At 35.0% G+C, this 24,511-nt stretch overlaps 1 protein-coding gene and 1 long non-coding RNA gene across 12 annotated transcripts in view; both read left to right on the plus strand.

Annotated features, from left to right (window-relative positions):
* Nucleotides 1-24,511, plus strand: part of dlg1 (MAGUK family member discs large 1) — an 889,881-nt gene that overhangs the window by 511,536 nt on the left and 353,834 nt on the right. The gene's annotated exons all lie outside the window — the stretch shown is intronic.
* LOC141482971 (uncharacterized) lies at nucleotides 7,006-10,030 on the plus strand. The gene is made up of 2 exons (XR_012465824.1): nucleotides 7,006-9,119; nucleotides 9,173-10,030. It is a non-coding gene; the product is annotated as an uncharacterized lncRNA (long non-coding RNA).

Raw genomic sequence — 24,511 nt, forward strand, 5'->3', positions numbered from 1 at the left:
ACAGCTAAAAAAATAGTAAATTTTCTATCAACGGAAGAATAACATTTGTTATAAAATCCTAAATAATAAAGAAAAAATATGAGTTTCGGAAAACTTAGGTATTCAAATGATAAAAAAGGTTCACAATGAAAGTCATATTGGAGTACAGCAGCTAACTCTAACTTTAACTCCCAAATACTATTTTAAAAACATGCATAAGCATATAAAGCTTATTTGTCGAGCATGCGACACATATGTAAGAAATAAATCAGGGTTCGGTAATTTTATTCAACCCCTTTCTCAATTAGGTCCAGCGTCGCAACCCTTTCAAATAATATCAGTGGATACAATAGGAGGGTTCAGCGGAAATAAGTCACCAAGAAAATACTTACATTTAGTTGTAGACCATTTCACGAAGTACGCCTTTGTAGTGACCTCAAAAACACAGACGGGAAAAAATTTCATAAACCTGATAAAAAAAGTTCAGAAAAAGGGAAAAATAAAATTACTTCTGACTGATCAATATGCTGGTATAAACTCAAAAGAATTTAAACATTTTCTAAAAGTAGAAAACATAACAAACATTTTCACCGCGGTAGATTGCCCCTTTTCAAACGGACAAAATGAACGGACGAATCAAACACTAGTTAATTCGATTAGTTGTAAAATTTTTGAAAATAAAGACAGGCCGTGGTCAGTCAAAGTGTGTAGAAAACTACAATAACACAAAACATAGCACAACCAAATTTACACCGAATTATCTTTTGAACGGAATCGATAAATTCTTTTTCCCTTCGGAACTCAACGAAAATAACCTAGAAAATCTGGAAAAAAACAGAAAGATAGCATTTTTGAATGCAGAAAAAATTCATAATCAAAATAAAGTTTATTATAATAAAAATAAACGTAAAATAACATACGAAGTCGGTGATCTTGTTTATATTCAGAACGGAAATTGTTTAAATAGATCAGGGTGGGTCCTTTTAGGATAAAACAAAAAATTTCTGATTTGATGTATGTTATTGACTCGGGATTTAAAACACCAGAGTCAAACACCATGCGAGTAAAATAATTCCCTATTTCCAGACTCCTGACTCCTGTAACATATACCGGGGGCGAGGGGGGATGTAAGTTTGTGACGGTGTCCAAACCATAGCGCGACAAGCCAGAGGTCGCCCGCACGACACTCATACCAAAATACCAAGCTCGAAGCGCGCGGCCGTCACCGTCAGTCGTAGCTGTCTGATATTGGAGTAAACACGTTCTTTGATTCATAGCGCTTGTCGCTAATTGTTTTCAGAAAGTTGTAACAATAATTATAATAAACCCAAGCTGTACTTGTTGTTGATTCAGATAAACCTATGTACAATCTTATATTATAATTATTGAAACCTCTCTGAATACCTGTATACAGGGTGTCCCTGGACTTCCTCTTTTCCTCTCGGGAATGTATAGATGGGGTCAAAATATCACCAGTACTTCATATAACTTTTTTTCCTAAAATCCTTCGTTACCAAGTAACGGGCCCTCGAAGTTACAAAATGAAAAATGTTTTTCTTTGATAACTTTTCAAGTGAATATTCAAAATCATCCAAATTTTGGTAATTGACTAAACAAATGAATTCCTTCGATGAGCTTTCATGCAGGAGTCAGTTGTTTTGCTACAAAGTCAGGAACGGACTACCCCCGATGGTCCACACCCCAAAACTTTGAAATGACAGATATTTTTCAATATTTTTCAACAAATTAAGGTTACTTGGACAATTTTATGAATAAAAGTACTCGTGTGGAAAGTCGATCGGAGCAACGAGTCTTGATAAAAATGTAGTTTCACTCGACGACATCAAACCCGCTCGTCCACCATTATTTGAAATGAATAATTATTATCAAAGCAGAAATAATAATGATAACGTTAATTCAACAACATTTATCCTGAGATGTCTACCATTATTCGAAAATATTAGTTTTTAAGGAAAATGGAAATGATAGGTAAAATGTTCATAACGAATTTTTATAATGCAAACACGTTTAACTAACGAAACTCAAGAGCCTCAAGAGCAAACAGAAATGAAAAATCCGCTACAGAAACTGCTCGATATGACCACCTTCTCTCTCTATACATTTTCTTAGTCTGCGAAGACACCCTCTCTGTACTTGAAATAGCATTCCATGGTCGTTTCGTATGGCTTCACAATGTAATGTTATTCTATTCAACAATGCATCTCTTGTGTGAATAGGTGTAGCGTAAACAAGGCTTTTCAGATGCCCCCACAGAAAGAAATCCAATGGATTTAAATCCGGAGACCGCGATGGCCATAAATATGGCCCACCTCTACCAATCCATCTATTGTGGAAAATATGGTTCAGATGGTCACGCACAATCAAACTCAAATGAGGAGGAGCGCCATCATGCATAAACCACATATCTCTTCGGGTTTGCAATGGAACATGTTCCAAAAGTCCATTCAAATCGTTCTGAATGAACTCCAAATAACGTTCTCCATTCAATCGGTCCTGTAGAACGAATGGTCCTATAAGATGGTTTCCTATGATACCAGCCCAAACATTCACGTTGAATTTCCGTTGGTGTTTGGTTTGCAATATCCAATGGGGATTTTCTTCGGCCCATATATGGAGATTATGAGAGTTGATAACTCCATCTCTACTGAAACCTGCTTCATCAGTGAATAAAACTCGATTAATAAAAGTCATATCCTCTCTTTGCCTATCCATGAACCAATTGGCATATTCCAGTCGTGCTGGAAAATCTTGAGGTGTCATGGCATGTACCTTCTGGATGTGAAATGGGTGGAGCAGTTGTTCCCTAATTATTCTATGAATAGTGGACTTGGATGTATGGAACTGTTCTGATAGATTTCTGATGCTCATTGAAGGATCATCAGCGACGGCTTCCAAAATATTTTCCTCCAATACAACGGTACGTACAGTCCTAGGAGCGCCCTCACCACCTCGTTTTGGCAAAACTGTACCTACAATAATATCGAAATAAAACAACGTGCTCAAATTAATTATCAATTATTACATACCTGTCTCCCTCAAGCTGCGATCGACACGCTCGAATGTTTCTCTTGACGGTACCGTTCGATTGGGAAAATGCTCGGAATACAGACGACGAGCTTCTGCAGCATTACAAAATGCTCGTCCATAAAATACATGCATATCTGCATATTCATTGAATGCAAACTGTTCGGCCATATCAAAAAAATTCAAAATATCCTATAGAATATTGACAATACAATGATAGTCATATGACAACGCACCACTCAACAAAACAAAATCGCATTCCAGTTTCTCATTTTTTATCAAAACTTTCTAAAAGGTTTTTTTTGTCAACATCTGTGAAAGAAATGGAACATAATTATTCCCTGAATATTTTTCACCTGATCATGTGCAGCCGTTTTTGTAGTTCATTCGTTTGCTTTTTATTAGTATAGTAAATATTTTTTCCGATGTGCGTTTTTTCAGCTGAATTTAGATTCGTGTTAAAGAATTTCTCCCATAAAATTATAATTATCAGTGAAACTCCTCAACAGTTTAGCTGTGAAGAAGAATTTGAAACATTCGAATGTTGAGTTTCATGAGATTCAGATAACTGATCAACACGAAACGTGATTATTCCACACGTATTATGTACATACAAAATATGGAATGAATTCGATATTTCATAGTAGAGTAGCTTGTTAGTTTAAAAACACCACGAATCTACAGAACTTGATATTTCTTTTGAAAAAATATCTGCCATCACAATTGTGACTTAAACTTCCATAAAGGTACTGTACTTTTTGTTTACGACTTCATTTAAGCATACTTTGTATTATTCCTGTTATAAATGTTGTTGAATTAACGTTATCATTATTATTTCTGCTTTGATAATTATTCATTTCAAATAATGGTGGACGAGCGGGTTTGATGTCGTCGAGTAGAACTACATTTTTATCAAGACTCGTTGCTCCGATCGACTTTCCACACGAGTACTTTTACTCATAAAATTGTCCAAGTAACCTTATTTTGTTGAAAAATTTTGAAAAAAATCTGTCATTTCAAAGTTTTGGGGTGTGGACCATCGGGGGTAGTCCGTTCCTGACTTTGTAGCAAAACAACTGACTCCTGCATGAAAGCTCATCGACGGAATTCATTTGTTTAGTCAATTACCAAAATTTGGATGATTTTGAATATTCACTTGAAAAGTTATCAAAGAAAAACATTTTTCATTTTGTAACTTCGAGGGCCCGTAACTTGGTTACGAAGACTTTTAGGAAAAAAAGTTATATGAAGTACTGGTGATATTTTGACCTCATCTATACATTCCCGAGAGGAAAAGAGGAAGTCCAGGGACACCCTGTATATATATATATATATATATATATAATATATATATATATAATATATATATATATATATATATATATATATATATATATATATATATATATATATATATATATATATATATATATATATATATATATATGTATAGTGTAAATATATTTTCAGTTATCACAAGCATCAACCGCAGGACTCATTATTTGTAACTTCATCCATTAAGACAAGGGATGTCATATGTTTAAAATATGTCTTACCTTTCAACGTGTGATTCCTAACACGGGTTGGACGATAGCAAGTGAGTATATATATATATATATATATATATATATATATATATATATATATATATATATATATATATATATATATATATATATACAGGGTGTCCCTGGACTTCCTCTTTTCCTCTCGGGAATGTATAGATGGGGTCAAAATATTACCAGTACTTCATATAACTTTTTTTCCTAAAAGTCTTCGTAACCAAGTTACGGGCCCTCGAAGTTACAAAATGAAAAATGTTTTTCTTTGATAACTTTTCAAGTGAATATTCAAAATCATCCAAATTTTGGTAATTGACTAAACAAATGAATTCCGTCGATGAGCTTTCATGCAGGAGTCAGTTGTTTTGCTACAAAGTCAGGAACGGACTACCCCCGATGGTCCACACCCCAAAACTTTGAAATGACAGATATTTTTCAATATTTTTCAACAAAATAAGGTTACTTGGACAATTTTATGAATAAAAGTACTCGTGTGGAAAGTCGATCGGAGCAACGAGTCTTGATAAAAATGTAGTTCTACTCGACGACATCAAACCCGCTCGTCCACCATTATTTGAAATGAATAATTATCAAAGCAGAAATAATAATGATTACGGTAATTCAACAACATTTATAACAGGAATAATACAAAGTATGCTGAAATGAAGTTGTAAACAAAAAGTACAGTACCTATATGGAAGTTTAAGTCACAATTGTGATAGCAGATATTTTTTCAAAAAAAATATCACGTTCTGTAGATTCGTGGTGTTTTTAAACTAACAAGCTACTCTACTATGAAATATCGAATTCATTCCATATTTTGTATGTACATAATACGTGTGGACGTGTGAGGGCGCTCCTAGGACTGTACGTACCGTTGTATTGGAGGAAAATATTTTGGAAGCCGTCGCTGATGATCCTTCAATGAGCATCAGAAATCTATCAGAACAGTTCCATACATCCAAGTCCACTATTCATAGAATAATTAGGGAACAACTGCTCCACCCATTTCACATCCAGAAGGTACATGCCATGACACCTCAAGATTTTCCAGCACGACTGGAATATGCCAATTGGTTCATGGATAGGCAAAGAGAGGATATGACTTTTATTAATCGAGTTTTATTCACTGATGAAGCAGGTTTCAGTAGAGATGGAGTTATCAACTCTCATAATCTCCATATATGGGCCGAAGAAAATCCCCATTGGATATTGCAAACCAAACACCAACGGAAATTCAACGTGAATGTTTGGGCTGGTATCATAGGAAACCATCTTATAGGACCATTCGTTCTACAGGACCGATTGAATGGAGAACGTTATTTGGAGTTCATTCAGAACGATTTGAATGGACTTTTGGAACATGTTCCATTGCAAACCCGAGAGATATGTGGTTTATGCATGATGGCGCTCCTCCTCATTTTAGTTTGATTGTGCGTGACCATCTGAACCATATTTTCCACAATAGATGGATTGGTAGAGGTGGGCCATATTCATGGCCATCGCGGTCTCCGGATTTAAATCCATTGGATTTCTTTCTGTGGGGGCATCTAAAAAGCCTTGTTTACGCTAGACCTATTCACACAAGAGATGCATTGTTGAATAGAATAACATTACATTGTGAAGCCATACGAAACGACCCTGGAATGCTATTTCAAGTACAGAGAGGGTGTCTTCGCAGACTAAGAAAATGTATAGAGAGAGAAGGTGGTCATATCGAGCAGTTTCTGTAGCGGATTTTTCATTTCTGTTTGCTCTTGAGGCTCTTGAGTTTCGTTAGTTAAACGTGTTTGCATTATGAAAATTCGTTATGAACATTTTACCTATCATTTCCATTTTCCTTAAAAACTAATATTTTCGAATAATGGTAGACATCTCAGGATAAATGTTGTTGAATTAACGTTATCATTATTATTTCTGCTTTGATAATTATTCATTTCAAATAATGGTGGACGAGCGGGTTTGATGTCGTCGAGTGAAACTACATTTTTATCAAGACTCGTTGCTCCGATCGACTTTCCACACGAGTACTTTTATTCATAAAATTGTCCAAGTAACCTTAATTTGTTGAAAAATATTGAAAAATATCTGTCATTTCAAAGTTTTGGGTGTGGACCATCGGGGGTAGTCCGTTCCTGACTTTGTAGCAAAACAACTGACTCCTGCATGAAAGCTCATCGAAGGAATTCATTTGTTTAGTCAATTACCAAAATTTGGATGATTTTGAATATTCACTTGAAAAGTTATCAAAGAAAAACATTTTTCATTTTGTAACTTCGAGGGCCCGTTACTTGGTAACGAAGGATTTTAGGAAAAAAAGTTATATGAAGTACTGGTGATATTTTGACCCCATCTATACATTCCCGAGAGGAAAAGAGGAAGTCCAGGGACACCCTGTATATATACTTATATATATATATATATATATATATATATATATATATATATATATATATATTTGTTCATTGCATATTGGTCAGCCCGGTATATGAACGGGGCGTTGGTCCACCCAGCACTTCCCGAATATATTTAGGTATATACTTTTCGGAATACTCTTCAGTGGTATGATTTTATTAATAGGCCCATCAGAGGGGTAGATTTTTTCTGAAAATAAAAATTTTACATATCCTTTAAACCTTTGTCAGCCCCATGCTGTTGGTCAGCCCATAGTTATACAAATCGCTATATGAAGAGCATCTTGGTCAGCCCTACAATGCTGCCACATCGAAGGGCTGACCAGGAACGCGATCCATTTCAGTGTATCATTGGATTTCATCGTGAGGGTATCAAGTGTTTTTAAAATCCTGGCAAATCCAGTTTTTCAGAGGTAAACTATGTGTTAGTTTACCGAAAAAAATATATTAGGAAAAGAAAAAGATGCCGTTACTATTGACTATTTATGTTTCATATAGTTTCTGTATTATGTATGATTGATTACTTGTTTATTTTGTGGTAATTCATGATCACTTTAATGAAATGAATAAAAACACTTTTGTCTAAGTACCACTAGTTTGTCTAAGTACCACCAGTTTCGGGTTTGACCCCACATTATTAAGTATTTTTTCAATACTTCAAATCAAATCAAAAATCTTTATTTCCATAGACCTAGGGACGGCATGGAAAAAGTCACATAACCCAGTACAATTACAATGAGGTCACAATCATGAAACAACATAATTATATGATATATTACATAACATTCAGACCATAAAAGGATACAAAAATTAAAATTAAAAATTCCAAATCAGACTGAAAAAATTCATCAAGCGAATGAAATACCTTTTCACATAATACTTTCCGAACTTTTTGTTTAGAGAGCTTTACACTAGTTATTTTTTAATGGATATTGGGAGCTTGTTGTACAGTTTTTTTTGACATGATATGAGGTCCATTAGTCACCTTGGCTAACTTATGACTAGGAATTAAAATGTTATAGTTTTTTCTCAGGGTGAAGCCCGAAAGAAGACATGTATCATCTCTGTTCTAAAACTTGGAGCAATTTGATTTAACGTAGATTACGCAATTAAAAATATACATGCAAGTAACAGTTAATATATTCAACTTTGCAAATAGTGGTTTACAGGAATCGAGTTTTTTTTTAAAACAAATTGTTCTAAATTTTTTTTTCTGGAAAATTGATAAGACACTGATTCTATTGCAGTTGCCAAAACAAATAATACAGTAATTGAGGGCAGAGTAAATATATGCATAATAGTAACTTTTAAGAATTTCAATAGACACAAAATTACGCAGATTCCATATAACGAAACAATGTGTCGCTAATTTCTCCAGTATGAAATCAACATGATGATTCCAATTGAGTTGGGAATCAATAAAAACTCCTAAAAATTTTTTATAGTTTACCTGTTCAATATTTTCAATCTCAGACCTAACCAATACACTACAATCAGTTTCCTGAATTGTAAAGAAAATGGTGTTGCTTTTAAGATTATTTAGAATCAAGCCATTCTTAGAACAATAATTTTGCATGTTGAATACGGCATCATTTGCTCTTACTGACAATGTTTCACATTCCGAACCACTGACAGTAAAAGATGTGTCATCAGCAAATTGTATAGAGCACTGTGGATGATTGATTTTTGAAAGGTCATTAACAAATAAAATAAATAGTGTAGGCCCCAAAACACTACCTTGGGGCACACCTGTAAGAACGTTTCGAAATTCAGAGAAAAATGACCCAGTCTGAAGCCTAACTTTAACAACCTGTGTACGACCACTTGAATAGGTTTCAATCCATTTCAGACTTGGACCACGAACGCCCATGCCAAACAGTTCATCAAGAAGAAGACCATGATGACTGATATCAAACGCTCGTGTCAAGTCGAAAAGAACACTAAGTGATTTTTCATCGTTGTCGAAGTTTGATAATACATGATTATGTAGAGAAAGGATGGCATCCTGGGTTGACAAGCCCACTTGAAACCCATATTGGTTGTCAGATTCGATATTGTATTTATTTAAAAAGACACAAGTTTTGATATGATTCTTCAAATATTTTCGAAAATGGAGATAGTAAAGCAATACCTCTGTAGTTCGACATTACATGCTTATCGCTTTTTTTATAGACTGGGACGACCATTGCTTGCTTAAGTCGGGAAGGAAAAATACCTTCAGAGAAAGATAAATTGATTAGATAAATCAGAGGTTCCATTATTTTCAAAGCAGCCTTCATTAAAACATTGCCTGGCAATTCATCAACCCCACTGGAATTTTTCGAATATGCGAATTTAATTATTTCCACGAGTTCAGTTTCATCTTTTGGATAGAGGAAAAGACTCTCAGTTTTTACACAACGATTTTCAATGCCACCAGGTGCAGTATTTTTCACTAAATACTCCACTGAATCGACAAAATAACTACTAAATGCTTGAGATATACCGGGACCATCGTCAACAAGTACACCATCGCCAATGTCTTAGATGAATCGTTTATAATAGTATTTTTCCTGATGATAGACCAGGCAGCTTCAGATTTACGTTGAGCCTTGAGGAATTGATTATTAAAGTATTGACTTTTTGAGAGCACAAATTTTTTGTCTATGATTTTTTAAGAGTTGCTTATATTGACCCAATAAATGTACATTGGTTTGGCTCTTGTTCAAATTATAAATATCTCTGAGTAATATACCTTCTTCAACGATATCCTTAGTAATCCATGGTTTGTGTCTACTTGAATTTTGATTTTGTTTAATTTTTTGAAACTGTTTAGGAAAGGATATATCAAAAGCTTGAAGAAAAACATCATGAAAATGGGAAAATTTAGCATCGAAGTCAAATTCAGTGAAGTATAGAAAATTGCACTTTTCATCCGATAATAAATTTATGAAATGGAGGATATTATGATCATCAAAATTTCTCTTCAAAAAATAATGGTATATATCAGCGGCGACGAAATTTATAGGTAAGGTAATACTTGGTAATGGGGTCAAACCCGAAAACGGTCATATAAATAAAATCAAATATAGGTAATTAGACAAAAGTGTTTTTATTCATTTCATTAAAGTTTCAGTATTCCTACGAAATCTGCAATTGTTTGACACGCGTTAACTATTTTGGCGCGAAACTCTTTGAGAACCGTTACGATCTTTGCAATGGTCCTAATGCTATTTTGTTAATTGGCTTGCCAATATTTTGGTATACTTAGAGAATAATTAGAGAATATATAGGTATATGACGATTACAAATAAATATCATAGAATCTACTTAATTTTAAGTAATTCACTGTTTTCCAATTCCTAACTCAAATGAAATATTATTTTCCTGTGTTTTCATTTTTAGTTCGAATGGATGTTCCAAATTTGGTATATCGATTTGATGTAAATGTGTGTAGAAAGTAGCAAGTATTAGAATAAATATGATACTTCACGGAAGCTCATCAATTTTTTTTCATCAAATAGACGTTACAGTTTGTTCAGGATTGTTGTATTAAATATTCATTATGCATGTATTTCTTCAAGCATTACAGTATCCATTTATCACTAGTGAATAATGAAATCATTACAGAAAAGCAAGTAGGCAAGTTCGTTGAATATGTCAATTCCATCCACCCGTCAATAAAATTTACCACTGAGAGGAAGGTAAATAATTCATTAAATTACCTTGACTCAACTATTACAAAAAATAACAATGAACATGAATTTGCAATTTTCCACAAACCATCTTACACGGACATTATCATACATAATTCCTCTATGCACTCTTACCAGCATAAAGTTGCTGCATTCAATAATATTCTTCATAGACTATTGAATAATTTCCAGAGAGAGCTGAGTTTGATCAAACAAATCAAACAAAAACTACAAAAGCAAGCCATGGACCATATCTACCCAAATTCAAGATGCGATAATGTCAGTTATGAGACATTGTCATTTTTGGCTGAACCAACCAATAATATTTTTTTGAAGAAAGACTGCGTAAACTTAGCTCACAGAAATAGTAATAGTCCGAATAATAGTGTAAGTGCATTTATTGAAAACAATAAAGACAAAACTTCGGTATCGGATAGATCAGGAGTATATCAGCTGAGTTGTTGCTCTTGCCCAAAACTGTATAATGGCCAAACAGGGAGATTATTTTCCAAAGAATCAAAAGCTTAGATGTAATTTTGTGAATAGAAAGACCAATTTCACATTTGCAAACCACCTTTTAGCAGAAGTACATGAGTTCAGTCATGAATATGACATGTTTTATTTAGAAGAGAAGAGTTTGAAATTCAATCAATAGATTCAAGCAATCAATAGATTCAAGAATTCGGGTAACTAACTAAATGATCAATTAGAATTGAATAACCGTTACTGAATATTTTTCAAATGTGGGGATTGGGACATAAGCTCAGGTCATTTAATCCATTACAAACTCAAGTACTTGAAATGTAGGTACTTTAAATTTTAAAATTAGGTATACCAAGCATTAAATTTGTAAAATATAGTAGATAAAGATACGCCCGAAGAAGCCATTGTATGGCGAAACACGTGTCGCGTTTTTATAAAACTGTTTAGTGGAACATTTTTGGCTGTGAGTTTTAGAAAGTATTCGGAAGTGTTTTGTGTAAAGAAACTTTGCCAAAAATCCGAAAGATATAATTCATTGCGACAAAAGTTGTTTTCTGTTAAGAACTTGACAATAGAAATAATTGTTGTATACGTTTTTGTGAGAGATTGTATCAATTAATCTAAAAAGTCGTTCACTTATACTTCAAGGTCCTTCTTCACAGTAAACTAGAAATCAACCCTGAAAATCATTGTTGAATTCCTGATAAAATCACTTATCCAATAGATGGCATATATGGGGTTATTTTGTTTGATATTTTGAAGAGGAGTGTGTACGCATCTTAGCGATACCTTATATTATTTCACAAAAATTAGGTGTTTCGTGAAATTTACATTACTGTCTTATTTATGGAGATATTGAACGTGGCTCCTTTTGAAAAAAATTCCCTAAATGCAATCAATTATTTATATTTTGAGCTGTTTTGGAATCATTCGTATCTCTGAGTATAGGTTGGAAATGAGTCAAATCACTTTTCAGTATCGTCCTTCCATTTTTTATTTTTATCATTCATTTTTGGATCCATTTTCAACCCGTTTGATATCTTGATAGAGTTTTTCAACACACTGATCTCATTTCAGATCATCAGACAGGCACAGTTTTGAAAACAATAAAACCTTCTCAAAAACAAACTTGGTCTAAGGAGCAAAAGGAAATATAGTCAAAAAGTTTTTCGCTCCGAAAAAAAAAGAAGTGCTAGAATTGAATTAGTTCTTGTTTGTATCTAAAATATAAGAAAAAGAAATATTCATCATTATTAAAAAATAGAAACTGGGCTGCAATCAAAGAATACGTTTACTGTTGTTATAGAAAGAAGAAATAATATTAATAATTTTCATTTGATATTTTTTTACCCATGTTGTAGTTTCATTTCATTAGAAATAATGTTATTTTTTCATACTACGTGTTTATTAGTTTACCGAACAATTTTTGTCAGCAGTTCTCAAATTGAAGAATAATACTCCATTCAAATAAATGTTTATTCAACCTGATAAAATTTTTTCTGTGCTGAAATATTCCAAGTGTTTTTTATTTTGATTTAAATGTCTGCTGCAGGTTATAATCGATGATGATATGACGTATTCATCGTCATGAACAGTCAACATAATAAAAAAACATTGGTTTAATCTCCACTTCATTATGTTCAACCTGAACAACATCATACCTCCAAAAACTGAAAGGGAGTTTTCGAAAAAACTATTGCTAAGAAAAAGAGAATTGAAACTTATTACTAATATCTGTTTCACAAATTATATCTTACCTTATGCTAGTCACTCAGAATTTCGTTTCGTCATAGAAAACATACTTAATGCGATTTTTACCTAATTTTTGAACTAAATTATATATCGGAAATCCGTAATGCTGCTGCGGATTTTTATATAGAATTTATTGAAACTGTAGACATTCTGGATATTCACTATTCATTTCTCAATAAATTCATTACCAGATCATTCATCACATTTTAGATTTTTCGTTTGTGAAAAAAATGTCATTTTTCATCTACTCATTTCCACTCAGTCACACTTCGATTATTTTTGTGCAGTCAGGTTTTCAAATCTACAATTTCAAAGTCAAATCCGAAGTTTCCTGCTTAATGTCTAAAATTGATTTACACAACGCGATTTCTGTTGAGGCGTCCATGCCAAATAATTAGAATTTGAAAATCTACATTTGAAAATACAAACAGGAAACAGTTTAAAATATGTCTGTCGCACCTATACGAACGACAACCCTCAGAAGCATAAACTTCTACTAGCTATAGATTAACGAGGTCTTACATTTTAACGTGTGATTCCGAACACTATATTGATATTTTCAACTTATAACATATTCAAATTTTTGTACCTATCTAAGATAGTGCAGAGGTTAAAATTGCTTCGACAAGCTAAATGGAATAACGCACTGTTAGTAATTATATTATTATTATCCTAACTAGAACGGAAACAGTACATTTCCGTACTCGACACCGTTATCCGAAAAAGCTGATTTCGGGTAAGTAGTCGAATGTGGGAAAGTATGAGTTCAGATCAAGCATTTTTCTACATCAAGTGAATATGTTACGAAGCTCTGATAAAACTTTTATATGCGAAACAATTCCTGATCTAAATTGCTTGTATAGATATAGGGTGGTGCACGCACATGAACGCTTGTACAAAAAACATACAAAACAGGAACTTTTTCATAAAATTCTACATCTCTCAAAAAATTTTCCATTTCTATTATCGAATTTCTGCACCACGACAATCTAGTTAGAATCATGAAATACAAGTGCAGCGTTGCCCGATTGTGGACTGACCAACATGCTATCCATTGAAAGTGTTCGTATAAACCTGGGCTCACAAAGACACTATTCACATCAGGTGTATACAATTACACAGCCACGCCTCCTGGCGAAGTTTTGTGAAAGTAGGTGGTGTATCAGCTATGTGTATATGGTGTAATGGTCGGCCCAACCGAAAATTTGCTAAACGTCATTTCACATGATAACATGTCCAAAAAACACTATATACAGTGGGAAACGTTGGTGAGCCCGAAACCGGGACGACCGACGTTTCCGAGGGCTGACCAGAGTTCACATCGTATATTCTACGGGCTGACAAATGACAGTTTACATATATATATATATATATATATATATATATATATATATATATATATATATATATATATATATATATATATATATATATATATATATATATATATATATATATATATATATATATATATATATATATATATATATATACTTATATATATATATATATACTTATATATATATATATATATATATATATATATATATATATATATATATATATATATATATATATATATATATATATAAATCCTTCTCCTTAGTTAACCTCATCTCCCCGTTAAGGTATCGCAGATGGGGAGATGAGGTTAACTAAGAAGAAGGAGAACTCAAGTAAAACTCAACAACATTTAAGTAGTAGGTAGTAGAGCGTTTATGGACATCTCTGAACACGTAACGAATACCATTTTACCAGTATAGTAAGAAGTGAGTCGAGCAGGGTCAACTGACTTCGGAACACGTAACAGCACACCTAGATAATGACAAATGAGATTTTGTCGAAACGTTGGTGAAATTAAAGATAATATCACAAACACGGATCAAATACCCGGAAAAACCAGTTCAGCATATATATATATATATATATATATATATATATATATATATATATATATATATGATACAAATCAAAAATGAAACAATTAGTGGACACAACACTCCAAAAAGGGGGGCAAACCGCGGACACGTGTTTCTGGCTATCGGTCTCATCAGCGCGGAGTAGCCAAGTGTAAAGATGGGCAACACTTGTTTGCCGAAAGTGGGAAACAAAAAATACGCACGGAGTCAACAACAGGAGCCAACCGCACATTTGTGGTTCCAGTTAGAAAACCTAGAATTCCCAGGCTACATCTAACATGACATAAATTAGAAAACAGAATCAAACGAAAAATACAGAAGAAGGATCAAGCCACCCCAACAGACAAAACAACACAACGATGGACAGCATTTACGTACTTAGGACACCAAACCAAAAAACTAACAAACATATTCAAGTCATTGAACATCAACATCACATACAATCCAAACACGAAAATAACACAAAAAATAAACAGCTATGAGAAAAAAGAAGACAAAAACTAAAACTGGATATACAGTAAACAATGCTCGGACTGCAACAAATTCTATATCGGCCAAACCAAGAAAAACTGATCCAAAGGTACGATGAGCACAAAAAGGCATACATAAACCCAAACACAAAGAATAGTACCTGATGTAATCCAAATATAGGCAAGATTACCTAAAGTACCTGAAGTACCTGTATTGAGGCGTTCGGACCGTATGAAAGGACACACAACAGGATGACACGTTCAGATAGAGTAGGGCCTAGAGGATGACAGCACGACCAGCTGTCGAAAGCGCTCGCAGATAATTAAACAGAAGTTATAGAGCTTCAATATATATATATATATATATATATATATATATATATATATATATATATATATATATATATATATATATATATATATACAGTGTGTCTCACTTCTCATGGAAACACCCCCGTATCTTCCGTAATATTCGAGGTGGAACGATGAAACTCTCAGGACTGATGGAAATGCTCAAAATGCACCTACCACCTGAATGGGGTTGGCCAAAATGATATACACTGTCCGCCACTTGCGATGGAACACCTCATTTTTAGGTAAAATATATTACGGCGCAAAATAGTTCGCTTCCAATACCTGAACCCCTTCATTCTATCTGGAGAGTACTCTCAGATATGAAAGATACAGATGCTGTGAGATGCTGTCATCCATTTTGAGCCTATCTGACGAAAATGTCACAGCACCACATTCTCAGATTATCGAGATAGTGTGAAGCAGTGTATGAAAAATTATCGATGGCGGCATCTTATTATAACTGAAGAAGATTATTCGTAAAACTAATTCTGGTTGCTGAACATCCAAATTCTATCCCAACCAGAAGTGAGAGCTCTCGATGGATGAGCAAAAACTGCAAAAAATGGAAAAAATCTATATTCAAAGGTTCACATCTCGAAAACTGTAAAATTCTGAGCTTTGGCTCAGTATAAACACTGTATAAACAGATGTTTCACCTGAAACAGCTGTCTACCGGTGGCTCTTACACTGAAATCATTATGGGAATGATCAAAATAGTACTTATCTATTTATCTTTTGATTTTAATGGAATCATTTTCCAGCAGGTCGACTGCATTAACCTTTCTCGATTTCATATCATTTCTAGAAACATGTGGATTCGTTTTCCGATAGAAAAAAATGTTGTCTCGCATTGTTATCTACAAATGTATGCGGATGATACTCAGGTGATGTATTCCTTCCACCCTTCAGACATTGGGAATGGTTGTCAGAAAATTAACGAAGACCTTGATAGAATTTTCAAAATATCGAAAGATCATTCTCTCTCGTTGAATCCAAACAAATCTGAGGCAATGCTGTTCGGGAGGCGAAATGACAGACTTCTTCACCAAAAAAATGTTTGTGTTACTATTAGTAACATTCCTGTACAGTTTTGTGATATGGTGAAGAATCTTGGGCTCTGGATAGATTACTCCTTAAGATTCTTAAGGCATATATCGAAATACATTCGTAAAAGTATCTGGAAACTAAAAACTTTGAGCAACTTTGAATTTGAATTTAAAAAAAATACTTTGCGAGTCTCTAGTTCTTTCTACCTTTACTTATTGCGATACGGTCTATAGTTCTTGTCTAACGCAACATCTACGCAAAAAAATCCAGAAAATCCAAAACTATTGTCTCCGCTTCATATATGGTATTCGTAGGCGTCAATCCATCAGTCCTAAGCTACGAGAAGCCGGGTGGATAAATATGAAATCTCGCCGAAAACTTCACTGCTCCACCTTATATCATAAAATAATTACTACCCAAAATCCCTCACCTTTAAAGAAAGATTGTGTTCCGCACTGACATTCACATTTTTAATATAAGATCGAAAGGTACTATAACATCACCAATCCACAAATCACCATTGCTTGAGAAAAGTTTTTCCTATAATATACCGACCACTTACAATGCTATTCCAAATGATTTTAAAAATATGAAACTCTCCTCCTTTCGAAAACATTTGTTTGAAATTATGAAATCCTCTAATATCTAGAAAACGGTTATTTGAATCAGCACATATATCTATAGTTTGACTCAATTTTCATTAGTTGTCTGCGATCTTTTGTTCTGTTTGTCCAAAGATTGAGTGGAAGACCATCTTTGTGCCCTCCAGGTGCTCAAGATGAACTCCGCCTATTCAGTTTGCATAGGAAATGTTGTAGCGTATTTGATAGGTTTCATTTTTTTTTAATCCTGCGTTCTATTGAATGAAGAATATTGTTATTATTATTTTTTCACCGTAGTGTGCGCTGGTCAGGCCCTATCCCCTGAAGCCCCGATACATTCGGGAGGACGCGCCAGCATTATCAACCAGTGACCACTCCCCACAGCGTGGGGTAAGTCATCATTGGGTCCGAGAATCATGTGCTCTGAGCAAGCGCAGTGATCCAAGAATGACAGCCTTCTGCATCTGTGCGGCTAAGATTTCTGCCTTAGTGCGGCAAGCCGGTATGATTTCAAGATTCGAGAGTAGGGAGGACATCATTCCACCAAGGACTCCAATAATCAGAACAACCATCTTGACAGAGTGATCTGGATAGAGTCTGTGGAGTTCGAAGAGAAAAATCTCGATATTTTATCCGTTTTTCCTCCTCTTTTCTGACGATATTCGTCTCGCCAGGAGCTGAAAACTCCACAACAAATATCGTTTTGCTCTGGTGGTCGAGAAGGACTACATCAGGCTTATTAGCTTGTATGAGCCTGAGGGTGGAGAACCAACAGTTCCAATAAATTCGTCACTTTTCGTTCCCCAAGCGGATTCAATATCCTCCGGAGCGTAGGGCAACACCGGTGTCTCGTCAATACCGTAAGAGTGCCGTAGATGATAATACAGCACTCTTAGGGCGGCGTTATGTCGATGGATATAGGTCGAGACCGCATATGCTGGACATGCTGATAGCAAGTGCATTAGGGTATCTGGCGCCTCGCGGCAGGCCCTGCACCTTGTGTCAGGAACCTCTAAACCCATCACGCAACTGCGGTAGACTAAGGTGTTGGAGACACCATCCTGGCAAGCCATAATGAATCCCTCAGTTTTCGACTTCAGCCCACTCGACCTGAGAAAAGCGAACGTCAGGCGCTTTGATAACCCAACTCGGTGATAGAGTTGTAGTCACCTCGTTCAGAGTCGAAAACTATACCGAGTTCATCAGCTGCTTGGGCAGCTGCCCTAAAGAGAAATGCTCCAATTCCTGCTCTCTCATGGTCACGGACCATGCAGAGAAGGGGATCCGAACTCCTGACGACTTTACAGGCTGTATCCAGTACCATTCTGGCATGTAGACACTCCAAACTCAAAAATCCACGGCCTCCCTGTTGTCGGGGGAAGTACAACCGTGGAACGGACGATTTGGGATGCAAACTCCTATAGAGATGCATCATTTTTCGGGTCTTTACGTCGAGTTGATACAGCTCCTCCTGAGTCCACTTCACTACTCCAAACGAGTAGAGTAAGATTGGAACAGCAAGCATATATGTTACAGCAACTTTGTTCTTCCCCGACAGTTCCGATGACCAGATCTGTCAAAGTTTGTGCTGATACTTGCCGAGGAGAGAGTTTCACTGCTGTTAACTCTTGTGAGTGGCGTTGTTCCACCCCGAGGTAAGTATACGTCTCTCCGGCATCCAGATGGTGTAGGATCTTTTCATCTACGAGCTGCACATCCTCTCCGTATCATCCTCTTTTGAGATGGACCATTGCACATTTGTCTATCCCGACTGATGGAGATCCTTCTCTCCAGAAGCATAAAGTTTAAGATCATCTATATAAAACAGATGGGTGACCTTGTGCCTCCGGTTTCCGGGGGTGCCACAGTTATACCCTCGAGTATTTCTGAGCGCAACGGATAATGGCAATAGTGAGATGCAGAAGAGATGGGTACCGAGGGAATCACTCTAAAATACACCCCTTCTGAAAGTGACCCACCCTGTTTGGACTCTTGCTTGACCAGATGTTATGGTGAGGCGAGTTCGCCAAAGTGGTATCAGTTGTTCAATGCATCTCACTATGTTGTCGGGTACCGCAAGGCTTCTGAGCAAATGTAAGATGAGCTCATACGAAATTGTATCAAATGCCTTACGGTAATCGATCCAGGTCATAGAGAGGTTACGCTTATATTGTATCGAGTCTTGCATTACACATCTATCGATGAGCAGGTTCGCTTTACATCCAGCGACTCCTCTCTTCGATCCTCTCTGCTCATATATCCGTTCGAACACTCGGTCAACTGCGGTGGATATTCGTGTGTATAAGATGCTTGTAAACAACTTTTAACACGAATTCAAGCATGTTATCGGTCTGTAATTCTTAGGAATCGACAAATCTCCGCTTTTGTGGATAAGAACGGACCGCCCCTCGACAAACCAATCCGAAATTGGCTGCTCTCCGCCATCTGGCCAGAGTTGAAAACTCTGGCCAGATGGCGGTGGGTACTTGGTAGTTTTTTCCACCAATAAGTGTTCAGCCCATCTGGGCCTGGAGCAGCAAAGTTATTGGAACCAACAAGGGCCCTTCGAATATCATCCGGGTTATCGAGTTGCGCAGTTCATTGAGCTCAGGCTGTCGAAGCTCTCTGTTGAAAGCTTCGAACTGCGCTAGGGCTAGAGTGTCTAAGTTGAGTGGCTGAGGGTGTTCATAGAATCCTTCCAGAAGGATTCCACCTGATCAGCGGTCGGCGGATTATCCACAACACGTGGAGGCTCTTGGAATAAGCGAGAAGGTTTCTCGCGGAACCTAAGGTTTTCCTCGATTATTGTGTTAGGAATTTATATTATCATGATATTTCTTCAACATCGGGTACCGAAAAAACACAACTTCATAATTTGCGGATTAAATGCAGAAAATCAAGATCGTCATTCGATGTATGGCTTGTGAAAATCGTAGAATTTTCAGAAGCAGCTTATCGAATGTTTTTTTGCGTAATTCGATATTCCAATTACAAATTTCATCGCATTTCACAGACTATCCCAACGCCAGCTGAAAAATTGGCACTTTATTCTCTTCTCTACACAACTGCCACAGAAATTGAGCGTATAATGTTCAAATGTTGGATGAAAACAAGAAAGAATGGTATTTTTGTCGCCCTCCTAAATTCAGACCACTCTCATAAAACACTTTATTTTTTGTATGTAACAGACATTTCGAGCATTGCCGCAAATCAGGCGATGACAAAGATTTATTTATTTTAGCCTAGTCGTATGTTATGGTCTATTGTTTATTTCATATCGTCTCGAGATTATTGCTACTGTTAAGGTGTTGAAGATACATTCAGAACATTCTGAAAGTTTTCAGAAAAAAATGTTTAAGAAATACATAACTGAAATAGAGGGGTATTTTGCTAAGATTGCAAAATTATTTAGAAAAATATTTTTAAATCTTCTGCGAAAGTAAAATGTATCGGTTCTTACATATAGGTACTACATATTTTGAAAATCACATTTTCAGCTTTTTCTTATCATTATTTGAAATGAAATTGAACCAATTTTGAATATGAATGAAGCATCTATAGCTGAGATTTTTCCACCTAAACATGGAACTTTAATGAGAGTTCTCAAAGATGTTACAGTTTCATTCACAAACCTTTCATCAATTATTATCCGTAATAATTGAACCTGTTTCATTGTTTGAGTTGTTTAAGTTCATCCTTACTGTGATATTTATATACCCGGCGTTATCACAAGTGAGACTACCTGGATCAAATTACCTTGATCATCTACAACTTTTATATACCTGATGTACAGCTTCAATTATGATTACCAGAAGCATATTACATTAACAATAAAAAAACATTTATTCAAAAACTCAATCAATTTATTCTTATTTGTTTCTTCAATTTTCACTTTTGACTCAAAATAATAATGAAAAGTATCTCCGAGTTCCAAATAAATATCTCTATACTATAATTTGGAATCGCTCAAGTACACTCATCCGAATGATTTTAGGAGTTATATTGACCAGATACGACTGATTAAAAGTGACTTCGGAGAAATTATAATCGAAAATGGGGATTTCTGATGTACTTGCATCCTTAAATGGAAGTTTTTGTGATTGACTATTTTATTATTTACGGAAAAAGGGGTTGGATGAGTAACAGGATCAATTATTTCTTAAAAAAACAATTGTATTTTTGCCGTTTCGAATTTAATTAAATTCTTCTTCAGAGCTCGAAAAGTAGGTTTTTTGTGTTGATAATATTACTATTTTAAAAACCATTAGACATATTAGATACATATTTGAAAAATGAAAAACATTGGGTCACTAAACTAGTCAACTTTATTATTTACATTCAACCAGTCAATAATTTGGCATGCTATAGTCCGTTCATAATTTGTCGATAGCACATAAGTCATAAAACGGTCGTAAAACTCGTAAAATCATAGGCGGAGGTTCCTGAGGTGTTTATTCATTAAATATAAAGCTTCAGTTTATATTCGAAACTTTCCTTGAAAGGGTGAAGTTGTTACGAACGAAAATAATTTTTGGTTCAGTACATTTTTTAATCGCATTTAATTTACGGCTCGTTGGTGTTTCGGCGTCTACGGCAGTAATTAACGTCTCTAATATTTATTTTGCGAATTTTGTGCAGTGCGTGAGTAACTTTTTTTCATATTCCTACAAACATATACGTACCTTTCGTTCCTGCTTGTTTTGTTTGATTGCTTGCGATGGCTTCATCATCATCATCAACATCATCAAGTTTTACACTGGTACTGTTGCGTACAGTCAGTAAGTCTGTCTATTCACCAAGAGAGAAGACTATTGTTTTGAACGTTCACGATGCTCTGGTTTCTCAGAATCCCACAAACACTGTTCAGAACATAATCAAGAGCTGTGCCAACATGACGGGCGTAGGGGAGTCAACAATATATAGGTTCCTATCAGAAAGAAAAAAAAAGGTATAGCTAACCCAAATACAAACGAATATTTAAAGAGGGGGAGAAAACCTATTGAAATTGATGAATTTGCCAAAAATGGTATTCGAAGGAAAATTCACGAATTTTTTTACAAAAAAGAAATACCCAACTTAAACAAAATTTTACAAGAAGTTAGAGACGACCCGGATTTGCCTCATGTCGGACGAACCAAATTGTGGCAAGTTTTAAAAGAATTAAATTTCCGGTGGGAGAAATCAGACCGAAAATCACTTTTGATTGACCGGGAAGAGATAATATGTTGGAGAAGAAAGTATCTAAGATCTATACGAAAATTTCGGGCTGAAGGAAGGCCAATTTACTATCAGGACGAAACCTGGGTAAACGCAGGTCATACTCTCACAAAAATTTGGACAGATAAAAATATATCAAGCTCCAGGCAAGCCTTTATGGAAGGTTGGTCTACTGGTTTTTCCCCACCCTCTGGTAAAGGCAGTAGATTAATAGTTTCTCACATTGGCAGTGAAAAAGAATTTGCTAAGCATAGTTTGTTGGAATTTGAATCCAAAAGCACAAAAGACTATCACGAGGAGATGACAGCTGATGTTTTCGAAGAGTATTTTGAGCAGATGATTGAACATATACCACCAAACTCAATTATAGTATTAGATAATGCACCTTATCATTCACGACTAGTTGAAAGACTTCCAACGACTGCGTGGAAGAAACAGAATATCATTGACTGGCTGCGGAATAAGTCCCTGCCTTACGAAGATGGAATGGTTAAAGCAGAACTTTTAAAAATTGCCCGGCAACACAAATCTAAGTTCAAGAAATACGTAGTTGACAAAATGGCGGAAAGACGAAACATCACAGTCCTTAGACTTCCACCCTACCACTGCGAATTAAATCCAATTGAACTCATTTGGGCACAAATGAAAAGCTATGTGGCTAGAAAAAATACGTCATATAAAATACAAGCTGTACATGAATTGTTATATGAGTCTTTACATATTTTACTTTGATCTTAACTCGACCAACATGATAGTGACGAAAACAATTAGTGATAACATGATTCATTTTAGTAAGATTTTGAACTGTTTTCAATATATTCAAAAAAAATAAAGAAATCAAGTGAAGTAACATCTGGACTTTGAGCTGGACATTGTATTGAACCCTTATTTCCAATAGAATTTTCATTGAAAGTTTCATCCAAATATTGGTAACTATTCCATTATCACGCAGATATGACCCATCTTGTTGAAACCACATATTCAATTGAGTTTGTATTAGTGAAGTCTTCAAGAGAATGTAGGAGAGAAACCAAGTACCTCTCCACATTGAGAAATCCTTCGACAGAATGAGGTCCTATCAAATAATCATTAATGATTCCGCACCAAACATTAACCCCCCCCCCACACAGACTGAAATCTCGTTTTGTGCATCCAATGAGGGTTCACGTCAGACCAATATTGACAATTATGTTTGTTTATTATACCGTTGTTATAGAAACGGCTTCCATCATTCCTTAATATTTTGTTCGGAAACTGATCATCATCATGAATATACGGGTTACATCTTCTATGAGCATCTCCTGAATATGGAAATATATTATTATGGAAATAAATATTACTGGAGTTTTTCCCAACACCAAACTGTTATTTCACCACCTCGACATGTGTTTCGATCACCAAGTGATCATCTTCAAGAGGAAGATCAAACTAATCATACTTACAAAGCTATCCTTATTTATACCATAGATACCTGTCATAGGTACCTGTGTCTTGAGTTGTTCAAATTAATTTTCTGATTTGCCTTATCCACTTGTCTTAAATTAATTTTAGAATGTGTCCTTATGTAATAGTTAGGTAAATCTAATATTATATTATAAGCTATATAAAACTAATTTCACAATATTGCCCTATTTACTTATCTAGAACTAATTTTACAATGTGTCCTTATGTAATGGTCAGGTAAATTTAATAAATAAAATATTATTTTAAGAAGCTATATAGTATATTATTAGGTATTGGTCCACCATCGTTATTCATAATGATATTATGTTTACTAATTTCTACACTCTCATATAATAATAATAATACGTTTATTGGTCCTCAATATGAGCATACAAGAAGCTATAGGGCAAGTCAAGGTATACAAAATTGTAGTAAAATATAATAATAAGAATTAACTGTCTTAAACAAATTTATTTTAACAATACTTCACTATCACAACTAATTTATTTACACCACTCAGTAACTAACGCTTGATTTATCTTCACCGTTT

The sequence above is a fragment of the Leptinotarsa decemlineata genome, unplaced genomic scaffold (assembly GCF_025532065.1).
Source record: "Leptinotarsa decemlineata unplaced genomic scaffold, Ldec_3_MD MMD2_tig00002159_RagTag_RagTag, whole genome shotgun sequence".
Lineage (NCBI taxonomy): Eukaryota > Metazoa > Arthropoda > Insecta > Coleoptera > Chrysomelidae > Leptinotarsa > Leptinotarsa decemlineata.